Below are 13,948 nucleotides of genomic sequence, written 5' to 3'. Positions count from 1 at the left end.
CGCACCCCTTGCCCTGCTTGCAGCCAGACCCTACCTCCAGTCAGCCCCTGCCCTGCCTCCAGCCAGCCCCATGTCCACTGGTGCCCTGCAGTTCCCAGGGCAGTAACCCTGCACACCTGCTTCAATGAGAGGGGCAGGGAACAGCTGGGACCCACAAACGTGCACACCCTAGGGTGACCAGACAGCAAGTGTGAAAAATTGGAACAGGGGTGGGGGGTAGTAGGATCCTATATAAGAAAAAGACCCCCAAATCGGGACTGTCCCTATAAAATCTGGACTTCTGGTCACCCTAGCACACCCCCAGGGAGTGGTGGGGACCCACACATGTGAAACAGAGCTCAGTTCTAGTTCAGGCCCATCTTTTTAAAAAAGAAGTTTAGGTAGGGTTAATGTACATCCGTATTTTCCCAGACATGTCCAGCTTTTTGGTTCTTAAATCGCCATCCGGGAGGAATTTTTAAAAATACGGACGTATGGTAACCCTATTGGTACAAAAAAATACATACTGTGGCACATCCCTTAAAACAGAACTTTTTACAGGGAACTGGTTGCTAAGAAATGAAAGGCTTTTTTAAACTTTTTTTTTTTTAAGTCATCCCTGCCGGGGCCCCGCCGAAAATGTTCGAATTGGGCCCCGCACTTCCTAAAGCCGGCCCTGTATTCAGGCATTAGACTTTGGGAATCTGGGGCCAAAATTCGGCTGGATCCAAGGTGATCTAAGTGCTGGATGTGGGTTTTCCTGGCACTCCTGCTCTGGGATGCTCCTGGATGCAGTGAGAGCAGCTAGGTCTGTTCTCTGCTTTCACGGCACAGCTTTGGGGTCCCGAATTGGCAGGCTCCGCCAGCTCCAGCGATGGCCTTTCCCTCCTGTTCCTTTGCACGTCCCCGGTGCTGGAGGCGGAGGCAGTAATCAGTCCGCTCCGCCTAAGGCTGCAGCCTGCGGAGCAGGATCAGCTGCGGGGGGCAGTGACGTCACAGAGCCTCTTGCCAGCGCAACGTTCTATTGAGGCGAGCGCGGAGCGCGTGCTCCTGCGAGCACATGGGCAGCAGGCTGAGCTTCTTGCTGCAAAGCGGCCGCGTTCGGAAGCCCCTTTTTGCACCGCTCTGGAATGGATTTTATGGGGGGAAACAGCCTGAAATTGCCAGTAAGTTTGCACTACTTAAGATTTCGTTGGGACTCCTTCTTGCAATCCAGGGAGAGATGCGCAGTGAGTTGCTAAGGTTGAAATAAATGGGGGGAGGGGAGGATGTTTGTTTTGTTTTGAATATATACCTAAACTAATCGCACTTCTAAGTTGCCAGGGTGTTCGCAGGTTTCGTGGGGTCATCGCATTCTTTGTGCCAAGAGATAATTTCTAGGTTTTAAAGCGCTTGGTGAAAGATGGACTAAAAATAGAAATTTGGAAACAGAAAGTGCAGATGCAGCAAGAAACGATCAGGATTGTTTTAAAACATACAAAATTACCATAATATGATCGGTAATGTTTGGGGTGTAGATTGCATTGAAATGACTAGGCTTGATTTGCCCATCCCCCATCTCCCTACCCCCCCCCCCCGCGCCTTGTTCAGATTACAGTATTTTCCAAATACATGATAGCTAGAGAGAGAAATCAATGCACGCAAACTCCCTCTTTTTCTTTTGTAGCTGTGCAACTTTTACATTTTGTTTTACATTTGAGTCAGGGGAGTGGTGTGTCTGAGTTTAAAGTGTGCATGTTTTAGTAGATTGTTGATTTGCTTTCTCCATCAGTTACATTTATGCAGGCTGTCGTTCGGTCAAAGTGCAGATTTGTATTAGGAGCGATTTTAGTATTGCTTCTATACGTTTTATATTAAGTATTCAGATTCTAGCCTGTAGATCTGGAATGTTGGTGCTCATACCATCTTTAATATGAGCAACTGAATTTTGCTGGATGGTGCTTTTTCAAGGCCCTGTAACTAAATGGACAGGGAAAATACTTTATAGCCTGTTAAAGGACATTTTTCCAAAGGTGCTCATTTCTCCAGAGCCATGGCAATGCATGTTTTTATAAGGCCGCATATTAAATGTGTGTGCATGCATATTTAGAGATCTTTGTAGATATGACATATAAAGTGTTTAAACTATCGTGTAATTGGTAAATTAAATAACATCTTAGAAGAGCAGCATGGTGAAGAATCAAAGAATGAGATTTGAGAGTCTTAGTAAAGCCTTTTTTAAAAAAAAAAAATTATTTTAATCATGCTCGTATCGACAAGTTCAGACATGTTCACTTGTTCACATCCCCATTTTAAAATTTTTTTTTAAAGCCATAGCTCATTTGAATTTTATGTCTTTTGGGGGTATATATTACAGTAAATTAGCCACTACTATATGTATGTTTAATGTAATATGCAAAATGTGCATATCCTATGGTTTCTAGTATGTGAGGATATTGTTTTCCTCCTATAATGTCCCGTCTAGCTGACATCACCATGCACTGCATTTCTGCTTGGTGATGAAAGTTACAAATATTTTGTAATATTTTATATATTTTTAGAAAAGCCTCGCTTAAAAATATTTGTGACCTGTAGAAATTGATGCAGTCAATGTTTATTATTCAGGGTACTGTGATAAAGCATCATGTGCAGTGGTGTTTTCCCCCGTGCATGGTTTATATTATTTTATTAAACATTTAAATGAGGCCGAGCATGTTAAGGCCACATTGTGCTAAGCACTGTACACACATCTAGTAGATGATTGCTTCTGCCCCAAAGAGCTTCAGAGGATTTTGTTTTGCATTTGTCCTTATACCACAATAGTACTCCAGCACATATGGCGCACAAGTCATTGAAACAAAAGCAATGTGCATAATTTAAAACAAAATGTTCTGTTTGTATTTATTTCTCAGCCCTTTTCTGTATTTCTCCCATGGGCGCGTCCCCCCCCCCCCCCCAGTGTTTGCAAGTGTAAAACCAGTGTAGAGACCAGGCCATATACTGGTATAATATCAGTTATGGATGCAGTTTTTTATTTTATTACTAATATAGTTGTAAAAGTACAACCCGGAGCCTATATGTGTGCTTATGGTGGTATGGCGTGATTCCTTTGCCGGAATAAAATGTGCTGAGACATGTCTGTAGTAGAGTAGCTGTATTTCTTTGACTAGGACAGGATAGTTAAAGTGGTACAACGTTTTGGTGTGTTAGACCAGGCTTAAATTGTTTGCCATAACTCTGTCAAATCCACATGCTGATGTCTTTATGATGCCTGGGGAAACTCAGTAGCAGAGAAATTCAGTTCTCCTCCTGTTGAAGTCAATGGCCAACCTCCTTTGATTTCAGTGACATAGGCTCCTGAATCCGCTCCTACTTAACTGAAGCAGTTTCTGCTTTAAAATAAGACTACTTTTGTAAGAACTTGTCTTACTTGCATATGTGTTAACCGCTTTATAAAATGGCTGTGGATGGTGTCTCCTACGATGCAGTTGAATCATGGGGTTCTGTTATAATTCATTCTCTTTCTTTTTGTAACCTAGGCATAGCCCTCAGTCAAATTTAGGCCCTGCGATTGCAGATTTAAACACATTTAAATCTTTCCAGGATTAGGGTCATATCTCTTTGGAAGGGCACTCCCTTCAGACCCATCCTAGAGGAGCTGTGTACACAGGTCTGGGTGGTGTATTGCAGTAATTTTATTGGTGGAATTCCTAGAAGGAAGGCCACAAACAACGTGAACCAAGGTTAGCAATGTTCTCTGCGTTTCTAAAGCACCGTCCAGACAAATATGTCAGATGGTTTACACCACTGTTCGTTTACAATGACCTTTTTCTTAAAACTTCTCAAGTTGTTCTAGCACCAGTGTAGCTTCACTGGAAAGAGCAAGAGTGGGAGTTGTCGTGTAGCTAAATTGCGGTATCCACCAGGGTTTTTACCACTGGATGCGTAGATCTTCTCTGAATAGAATTGGACAACACAGTAGTAAACATGCTGGCTTGCTTTCATGGGATGCCGTGTCTGGAACCTGGAGCAATTCTGGGAGTTTGACTTCTGCTCCCACAATCCCTCTGGGTGGGTGGGAGTCATCCTAGAGGATTATTCAATCACCCACAATACACCACAGTTTGGAGTGGTGCCAGGAATTCTGGGATTCGTTACCATAGGTCGCTGTTGCTGATGTGATTGAATGCAGCACTAGTGTGGATGAGATGCTGAACAGCAAGTCCACTAAACACAAATAGGAATACCACATGAAGATGAACTGAATCGTGTTTGCATGAGTTGATTCAAGTAACACAAGTTATATATAATTGAATTAAGTGTAGGATAGATATACCTCTTATTCCAGTAGTGTTCCCACTGTTAGCACTGTGGGACTGTGTGGGTAGTCGTACATCAATGAGAAATATTGAGAAAGCACAGTGAAGATCTTGATGTTTTTTGCACTGGGTAAGGGATAATAGCATGTTACAAGATTATTCTTTGTGAAATAAGCAGAGCACAATATAAAATAGAAGCAAGGAAAATGCATTTCCTGATTGGGAAGCTATTGAACACTTAGAGCAACGGGCTACAGATTTGATTTTGGAGCGGAAGTGTTTGTTCCAGTCCCTGGAAGAAAAATGGAGCAGGTCCTCAAGGAATCAATTCTGATGCACTTAGAGGAGAGGAAAGTGATCAGGAACAGTCAGCATGGATTTACCAAGGGCAAGTCATGCCTGGTTGACCTAATTGCCTTCTATTATGGGATAACTGGTTCTGTGGATGAGGAGAAAGCAGTGGACGTGTTATTCCTTGACTTTAGCAAAGATTTTGATACAGTCTCTCACAGTATTCCTACCAGCAAGTTAAATAAGTGTGGATTGGATGAATGGCCTATAAGGTGGATAGAAAGCTGGCTAGATTGTAGGGCTCAATGGATAGTAATCAATGGCTCCATGTCTAGTTGGCAGCCGGTGTCAAGCGGAGTGCCCCAAGGGTCGGTCCTTCGGCCGGTTTTGTTCAGTATCTTCATTAATGATCTGAGGATGGCATGGACTGCACCCTCAGCAAGTTTGGAGATTACCACTCCTCCCAGTTTAGTGTTGATGCGCTGGAGGGTAGAGACAGGATACAGAGGGACCTAGACAAATTAGAGGATTGGGCCAAAAGAAATCTGATGAGGTTCAACAAAGACAAGTGCAGAGTCCTGCACTTAGGATGGAAGAATCCCATGGACTGCTACAGAGTAAGGACCGAATGGCTAGGCAGCAGTTCTGCAGAAAAGGACCTGGGGGTTACAGTGGATGAGAAACTGGATATGAGTCAACAGTCTGCCCTTGTTACCAAGAAGGCTAATGGCATTTTGGGCTGTATAAGTAGGGACATTGCCAGCAGATGGAGGGATGTGATCATTCCCTTCTATTAGGCATTGGTGAGGCCTCATCTGGAGTACTGTGTCCAGTTTTGGGCCCAACACTACAAGAAGGATGTGGAAAAATTGGAGAGAGTCCAGCGGAGGGCAACAAAAATGATTAGGGGGCTGGAGCACATGACTTATGAGGAGAGGCTGGGGGAACTGGGATTGTTTAGTCTGCAGAAAAGAAGAATAAGGAGGGATTTGATAGCTGCTTTCAACTACCTGAAAGGAGGTTCCATAGAGGATGGATCTCGACTGTTCTCAGTGGTAGCAGATGACAGAACAAGGAATAATGGTCTCAAGTTGCAGTGGGGGAGGTTTAGGGATATTAGGAAAATCTTTTTCACTAGGAGGCTGGTGAAGCACTAGAATGGGTTGCCTAGGGAGGTGGTGGACTCTTCTTCCTTAGAGGTTTTTAAGGTCAGGCTTGATGAAGCCCTGGCTAGGATGATTTAGTTGGGAATTGGTCCTGCTTTGAGCAGGGGGTTGGACTAGGTGACCTCCTGAGGTCTCTTCAAACCCTGATATTCTGTGATTCTATGATTTTATTGTGTCTCCTCCCTTGCCGCCTCCATACCTTACAAAGAAATAACTGTTGTCGTTTAGCGACAGAGTCCTGTGGCACCTTATAGACTAACAAACGTATTGGAGCATAAGCTTTCGTGGGTGAATACCCACTTCGTCAGACGTCAAACTAACTGTTGTAGTTAGTTTGTGTACTTATGTATAGAACTGTATTAGTGCAGTGCCTACGGATATGGTTTTAGATGTGCAGCTATACTTGATTAATTTCTGCATGCAGCTCAAGTGCCTGCAATGTACTTGTTGTTTACCCAGTTCAGTGGAGAAAATGATTTTTTTGGCTTTATCACTACTGTAAGGTCAATGCAGCCTTCTTGGGGAAATCTTAAATTCTTTCGCTTTGCAAATGCTGGTAGTCAATTATGAGAGAACTTGCTGGGATCTGATTTTTTTCCTCCATTGTTGACAAGGTAACAGATGGAAAGAAAGCAGTTGAGTTGTTACATGCCGTATTGCATCTCTGAGGTGGAGGATTTTCTGATGGTGCAAAGATTTGCAGAGTGGTAAATAACAGTGAAGCGAGGGCAGTCATACAGAGTAATCTGAAGCATTTGGCAAGCTGGGCCCATTTGAGAAAAAATGCATTTTAATACAGCCAAATGCAAGGTCTTACATCTAGGAACAGAGATTGCAGACAGTACCTACAGAATTAGGAGACTGTATCCTGGAAAGCAGTGACTCTGGAAAGGATTCAGGAGTCAGAGGGACAAGCAGTTCAACATGTGCTCCTGGTGCAATGTGGCAAAAAGGGGTGGGGTTAGTGCTGCCTGTGGCCTCATGCTCCAGCTGCTGGGACCCTGCGAGTCCCTGCTTGCATGGATGCCTCCCCATGTTGGCAGCCTGTAGGCATAAGATAATTTGGCGTGGGGAGCAGCTCCATACTTAACTGCTGCCTCCTGGATTGCAAATCTGTGAGGATGTGGCAATACCTCCCAGCTCCACCCGGCACCACTACAAGGGGTAGCACACTGCCTGTGTGGATGGAATGTGCAACAGTGCTGAGCACAGCTCAGCAGTGCTGCCAGTGTGGACTGGCCCCAGTTGTGCCCGCTGCAGAGAGCTACGTGTGTACAGCCTCCACATAGGGGAAGTGGTCTGGATGCACCTAGCTTTGCCGCGTGTTACTCAGAGAACCCAGCAGTTCAGGCTCAGAGATGAAGGCTGCAAGGTGTTGAATATGCATGAAACGGTGCTGAGCTCCTGTTGAAGTCAGTGGGAGCGGATTGAGTTCAGGGCTAATCTTATGTCCTTTAAATGAGCCTGCATATATTTAAGCATTTGTAAATTGGCTATAGCACAGCTGGTGTGTAATATTGCTTCCCCACTAACGGTTCAATCAGTATGAACGAGGCTCTTACCGACCAGTTCTTGGTTGCTCTCCAGAAAACCTACAACATCTTTAATGCAGTCCTTAAAAAAACACAACAAAACAACCTAGGTCTTTGGAGCTTTTCCTGTGCACAAAGCCTGCTTTGTCTGTTGTTATGGAAGTTCTGTAGTGAGAGGGAAGGAGGTGGGCAGGGTCTGGCTGGAATGGGTCAGTGCTGGAGTGAGTCAGCTGCTTCACACATCTTATTTATTTACATTATCATAGTGCCTGGCCATCCCGTTCCATTCCAGGACCGGGGCTTCATTGTGCTAGACACGGTACAAACAGAGAACAGAAGATGGTCCCAGCCCCAAAGATCTTAGTCTGACAGCGGAGAGAGTCTGACACGGGCATACGACGGATAGGGGTGAGATCCTCATAATCAAAAGAGTAGGGGTGAGATCCTCAGCCCTGCTCTGGCTCCTTTACGACGGGTAATGGGCAGAGCAGCTAAAAGGCGCCCGAAAGCCCCATATCTGGTTGGGAGAGGATTTTCCTAGCACAGGCATTGTGGACAATTGCCTTCCAAGGACTCCTGTCACAAACCTCTGCCTGGAGGCAGGGGGGTGGGAAGGGTGTGGCCACATCAGCACCGTGCGGATTCCAGGCAGTGCTGTGGCCATAGGCAGGCTGTCATGATTTAGGCCCCCAGGACTATCTAACTTATGCTGGGTGACGCCAGGATTGAGAGGGTGCAAAGGTGTCTCAAAGCTACCATAGCCGCCTTTTCCCTATGGGCTGCAGGTTTGAGACCCAGAACTTGTAAATTTCAATTGCTTCCCAGTTCTGGCACATAAAATTATACCCACTGTCCAAGTGCCACAGTCAAACTTTTTAACCTGGTTTGTTCATCCCCATAGCTCCCTTCCACCTAATCCTGCCCTACAGGAATACAGTCAGTTTTATGCTTGGTCAGCCGTCGTTGATAAGGGGTAATGAACCACCCCCCCGCATGGTTACTCTAGGTCAGAGGTGGCCTGTGGGACCGTCATGCCCGGCCCTTGAGCTCTCGGCCGGGAGGCTGTCCCCTGGCCTCTCCCCTGCTATTCTCCCTCCCCCGCAGTCATGCCGCCGCGTGGGCAGCGCTCTGGGTGGCGGGGTTGCGCACTCCTGCCGAGCAGAGCAGCAGCGTGTCTAGCTCCATTCGGGCGGTGCGGCTGCCAGACATGCTGTTCTGCCCGGCATGGTAAGGGGGCCGGGGGGCTGGATAAGGGGTGAGAGGGTCCGGGGGGCAGTCAAGGGACAGGGAGCATGGGGTGGAGGTTCTGGGGTGTGGGGGTGGGGATTGGATAAGTGTGGGAGTCCCGGGGGGGCCTGTCGAGGGTATGGATGGGGATGGGGTATGGGGAACGGGGGGGTTGGATAGGCGTGGGGTCCCGGGGGGGCCTGTCGGGGGTATGGATGGGGTATGGGGATGGGGGGGTTGGATAGGCGTGGGGTCCCGGGGGGGCCTGTCAAGGGGCAGGGAGCATGGGGCGGAGCTTCTGGGATGTGGGGGTGGGGATTGGATAAGGTGGGGGAGTCCCGGGGGACCCGTCAGGGGTCTGGGGTATGGGGACGGGGAATGGGGGGGTTGGATAGGCGTGGGGTCCCGGGGGGCCTGTCAAGGGGCGGGGGTGTGGATAGGGGTCAGAGCAGACGGGGGACTTGGAGCAGGGGGGTTGGATAGGGGACGGGGTCCCGGGGGTGGTTAGGGGACAAGGAGCAGGGGAGTGTTGGATGGGTCGGGAGTTCTGAGGGGGGCAGTCGGGAGCGGGAAGTGGGAGGGGTCGGATGGGGGCAGGGGCCAGGCTGTTTGGGGAGGCACAGCCTTCCCTACCTGGCCCTCCATACAGTTTTGCAACCCCAGTGTGGCCATCCAGCCAAAAAGTTTGCCCACCCGTGCTCTAGGTAAAGCCCTAGTATAGAGGCAGTTATACTGATATCGCTTATGCTGGTTGGGGGAACCAGTATAAGCTGTACTGTAGTAAGCACTTTGATACCAGTGTAACTGCTTCCACGCTAGAAGGCTCTGGTGGGATAACTGTACCTGTATAGGTTTCAGATTAGCTGTACTGGCAAACCCTTTCTAGCGTCGAGAGAGCCTCAGTCTGTGAGGGGGGGGGGGAACCCCTTCCCTTCCCAGCCTCTCTGTGGGTGTGCGCCTGGGAAACGTGAGTGTCTCTGGGCTGAAGTAACCCTGCCGCTTCTGCCTGGAATGAGGGCAGCATCCTGCTGTCCTTCAGTGTCTTCCCACCCGGTTACCGTGATTCGCTACTTGGATTTCCCACAAAGGGTGTTTCGGGAGATGAAGGTCTGAAGAGAGGTTTTTCCACTCTTCGAACGACTCTGGTTTATGATGCCGATGCACTCTTCAGGCCTGGGAGCCATAAGTGCTTGGGATCAAGGCCTTCTTGGATCCTAATTCTGTAGTCGAAGTCTGGGCCAGCCATAGTGTTGCTAACTAAGTTTTATCAGGGTTCCTATTTGGTGTCTTTCTGGAAGACTCTAGATGCTGGGATCAGGAGATAACTGAAAGCTGAGATTCTGAAGCTTTTAAAAACAAAGTTTCTAGGCCTCATTTTTGTGAAGAAAAGCTTGAAAAGAGCGAGTGCTCGTTAGAGGCTCAGAAACCAGAAAGCAAAAATGAAAACAAAACACAAAACCACACCAATCAAAACCCACCAAACCCTACATTGATTTTTTAACATGTCAGGATTTAAAAAAAAATCTTATGATTTTTTTGGGGCCTGACTCATTCTTTTAATGCTTAGAAGGGGCAATGCTGCAGCTGACTTTCTGGAAGCAATAACAACAAAACACTATAGTGCACACACAGTTCTCCCCCAAGGAGAGAGAATGGACCAGGTGTGACATGTCACTTAATGCAGAAGGCCCTCAGATACTACAGTGATGAGAGGAATATAAGAACTTGTATAGAATAGAGCAGACTGTCTCTCCAGGCATTTAGACGCTTCTGAGTGACTGCTATGAATGTCTCACAATCTGTACCTGCTGCTGTTGAACTTCCAGGTTCCTTAGGGTTTGCTTCAAACTTTAAACTCCAGAGGGATCCACACTTACATTTCGGTGGTTCATAGATTCATTGTTTAGAATACATTAACTCTTGTATTAATCAACAGTCCCTAATCTTAATTGTATTGTAATCTTAATATTTACTACATAAATAACCATACTGTAGCAAAATCCTGGGTAATTCATAGACAAATCTTTGAGTTAGAGTTGCTGTTGTAAATAGCCAATATTTTACTTGATTAAAAACATTCGTCATGTAAAAAAAAAAACAACAAACAAAACCAAACTCTCTGTAAATGTCACAGGAAAGAGCTAAGTTTCCAACACCAGCTTCCACTTGTGGGGAATAAGAGTTTCTAGCCCTCACAGTTATGGTGAAAAGCTTGAAAACATGAACCCTAATGGCTCAAAAACCAGGAAGCACATAAAGAGAACCTAAAATACATTATTATTATTTATTATCCATTGAAGTCTTGTGGTTTTTAAACCACTCTCATAATTTTTGGGAGGGCTCGGCCCATGAATTTTCAATGCTTTGGGTAGATCTACTGGCAGTATTAAGTAAATAACAAAAAGGCTTCTAAAATGAGAGATGTGTTGAGGGGAAGAACATTTATCACTTCATATGAATAAACATCCTGGCCTTGTCTTCGCTAGGACAAACGTTGCATTTTTAACACATTAACTAATCTGTTTAAAACCCTAGTGTAGGCAAGCTGCCTTGTTTACACTAGGAGTGAAATCTTGGCTCCACTGAAGTACAAAACTCCCATTGACATCAGTGGGGCAGGATTTTAACATGTTAGTTAACCTGCTAATACATGGCCTGTAACACAGGTTGGCTTTAATACACTCCGTGGGTATTGTCGTTAACTCTGTTCATACAACGCTGATGGTACTTTGCACTTGTATTGTATTTTCCAAACCTGGCTGTCAAAGTACTCTACTAATTCTAATTAATTAAGCTTCTCTGTACTTCTGTGTGATAGACTGACATTATTATCCCTAATTTACAGTCAAGGAAGCTGAAGAATTGATCAATTAAAGACAATTTTTTCAGATGTTCTGTGTCTTGGGTACCCAGCTTGAGACAACAAATATCTGCCTTTCAGAAGCAGGTGTGAGGGGGCAGTATGGTTAAGTGGGTAGGGCACTAAGATGGGAATTGGGAGACTTCGGGCTTATTCCTGGCTCTGCTACTGACCTAGTGTGTGACCTTGGGCAAGTCACTTCACCTGTTTGTGCCTCTTTTTTGCATGTTGGTTGTTTTGTCTATTAAGACTGTAAACACTTCATGGAAGGAACCATCTCCTACTGTATATTTGTGCAGTACCTAGCATAATGGAGCCTCCAGGCACCACTAGAATACAGACAATTACAGTAAAAAGTGTTGAGTGCCTGTAACTCCGGATGAAGTCAGAGTGCTGAGTTAGCACCGCTGAACATAGAGTTGTAGGTGCCTCAAGTTGAACACCCAGTAACTGACATGTCAGGAATTAGCGGATGCTTTTGGAAGTTTTGATCCAAAAGTGACCAGCCAATATCAAACCAGTCTGTAAAAAACCCAGAAATAAAATGTTGTTGTCCGCAGTTCCTGTCTGTTCAAGTGGAACTTCCTCTAGATTTATGCTAAAGATTTGGATTTGATTTGTGTCCTCCATAGCACGAGGTACTAACTCTCCCCATAAAGGTAGTAATATTTTTTTGGAGGAGGTGGGGTTGAGAGGTAGGTTTGCTTGAATTTTTTACCTTTTTCTTTACAGAGACAAATTTATTCAGTAAAACTCATTGATTTGTTAAAGGTAACTTATTTACGCTGAACCTAGGTTATGAACCGCTCTAGAAAAAATGGCTATCATACATTAGCATGTCAGAGCATAGTACTGTAGATTTAGGCTGGGATTTTCAATAAGTTGGGTGCCTAACTCCCTTGGTCTTCTTTGGCAGTCCCAACCTGAATAGCTTAAGGGTTTGTGTTTGGGGACTTTATTTTGCCCTCAAGTTACCTGGGATAAATATTTCCTCCGATGAATCTGGAAGCAGGATAATAATACATAGGTAGCACTTCATATCCAATTACGCCTCAACACTACCTTGTGAGGTAAGCAGGTATTATCTCCGTTTTTACAGAAGGGGGAGGGGAGTAAAGTGCAGCCCTACCATGTAACCTGTCAAAGGTCTCGCAGGCTATGTCTGTGCTGAGCTCTGTCTTTAAAATTCTCCCTGCTACAGCTCCCCTGATGGGAGCCACTTTAGGAGCCCTAGTGTAGACAAGGTGCTGGCATTTTTACTTGGCCCTGTTCAGACAGCAACTCTAGGCAACATGCAGGGCGACATGCCCCCGCTACGCTTGTGCTCCCGCTATTGCGACAGTGGGGGAATGTTAAGAAAAAGTAGAGACGGTTAATACGAGATTGCATTAGAGACAAGATTAGAATCCAGAACTTCTGTCTCCCAGGGCTATGCTCCATCCATTATTCCATACTTTCCATGGCACAAGGTCTAGACTAGGTCTATTTTAGGCATCTCTAAGGTGTGACAAAGCATGAAAGCCCATGCAGAGCTCCTCTTACCACTAATGTCTTCAAATAGAATTTTAGAGGATTCTGGTGCCCATAAATAATTGACATGCTTCAGGGATGAACTCATGCAGCTGCTCGGTTATTGAAGAACTTGAGAGGCTGAGCAGGCCAACACAGAGACAGTTCCTGACCACTCTCTGCTGCAGCAGGACTGTTCCCTAGTTTACTGATAACCAGCTATTTGCTGGACATGGCAAAAATGCCAGAATTTTAGTTGAAGGAGGAGGGGAAGTCACGACCCACACACTATCTTTGTGAATTGCTTGTCCTGGGGAATTAAGAGGAGTTAAGTCCTTATTTTAAAATAAAAATGGTTTTAAACCTTTGAACAACAATAGTCTCAAATAATCTAAACCCTGACCTCCATTGCGGTGGACTTACAGGCCAAGATTTTCAAAACTGATGAGTGCTCTTGGGGTTCCTAGTTTGAGACCCCTGAAAGGGGGACTGATTTTCAGAAAGTGCTGAGCCCCTGAGCTCGGAAACCCGGGTCCCTTTAGGGTATCTCCAGTTGAGCACCCAAAGTTGGTAGCCACTTCTGAAAATCTCAGCCTGAGGGGTTGGGTCTTGTGCCATTGAAGTCAATGGGAGCTGTACAATTGAAGTTCGCGGCGTACAGCTCTTGTCTCGACTAAGAGGTGTAATTTAAAAAATATGTTAGCTAAGGCAGGTTGGATCCTAACACATTAGCTGGTTTAGGTGAGCCCTAATGGGGAGCTCATCTCAACCAGCTAATATGTTAAAAGCTCAACTTGCCTTATCTATTCTACGGCTATAAACATGTTATATCTTCTCCTCCTGGGGACAAGCCAGCGGATCCAAATGTGTAACAATTCATGTCGTATTCTTCAGTATCTAGCTCGGGGGTGGCCAACCTGTGGCTCCAGAGCCACATGCGGCTCCTTGTATAGGCACCGACTCCGGGGCTGGAGCTACAGGCGCCAACTTTCCAATGTGCCGGGGGTGCTCACTGCTCTACCCCTGGCTCTGCCACAGGCCCTGCTGCCACTCCACCCCATCCCGTCCCCTCCCCTGAACCTGCCA

General features: G+C 46.0%; 1 long non-coding RNA gene across 1 annotated transcript in view; it reads left to right on the top strand.

Moving 5' to 3' along the window:
• The first annotated feature begins 996 nt into the window (after positions 1-996).
• The window catches only part of LOC123364405, a 66,418-nt gene continuing 53,466 nt past the window's right edge, over positions 997-13,948 (top strand). The window contains exon 1 of the long non-coding RNA XR_006577095.1: positions 997-1,145. This is a non-coding gene — a long non-coding RNA (uncharacterized LOC123364405). The remainder of the gene's footprint in view (positions 1,146-13,948) is intronic.

Source organism: Mauremys mutica, chromosome 2, assembly GCF_020497125.1.
Source record: "Mauremys mutica isolate MM-2020 ecotype Southern chromosome 2, ASM2049712v1, whole genome shotgun sequence".
Lineage (NCBI taxonomy): Eukaryota > Metazoa > Chordata > Testudines > Geoemydidae > Mauremys > Mauremys mutica.
Note: the sequence above shows the minus strand (reverse complement) of the source record. Positions and strands in the feature narration are given on the sequence as shown.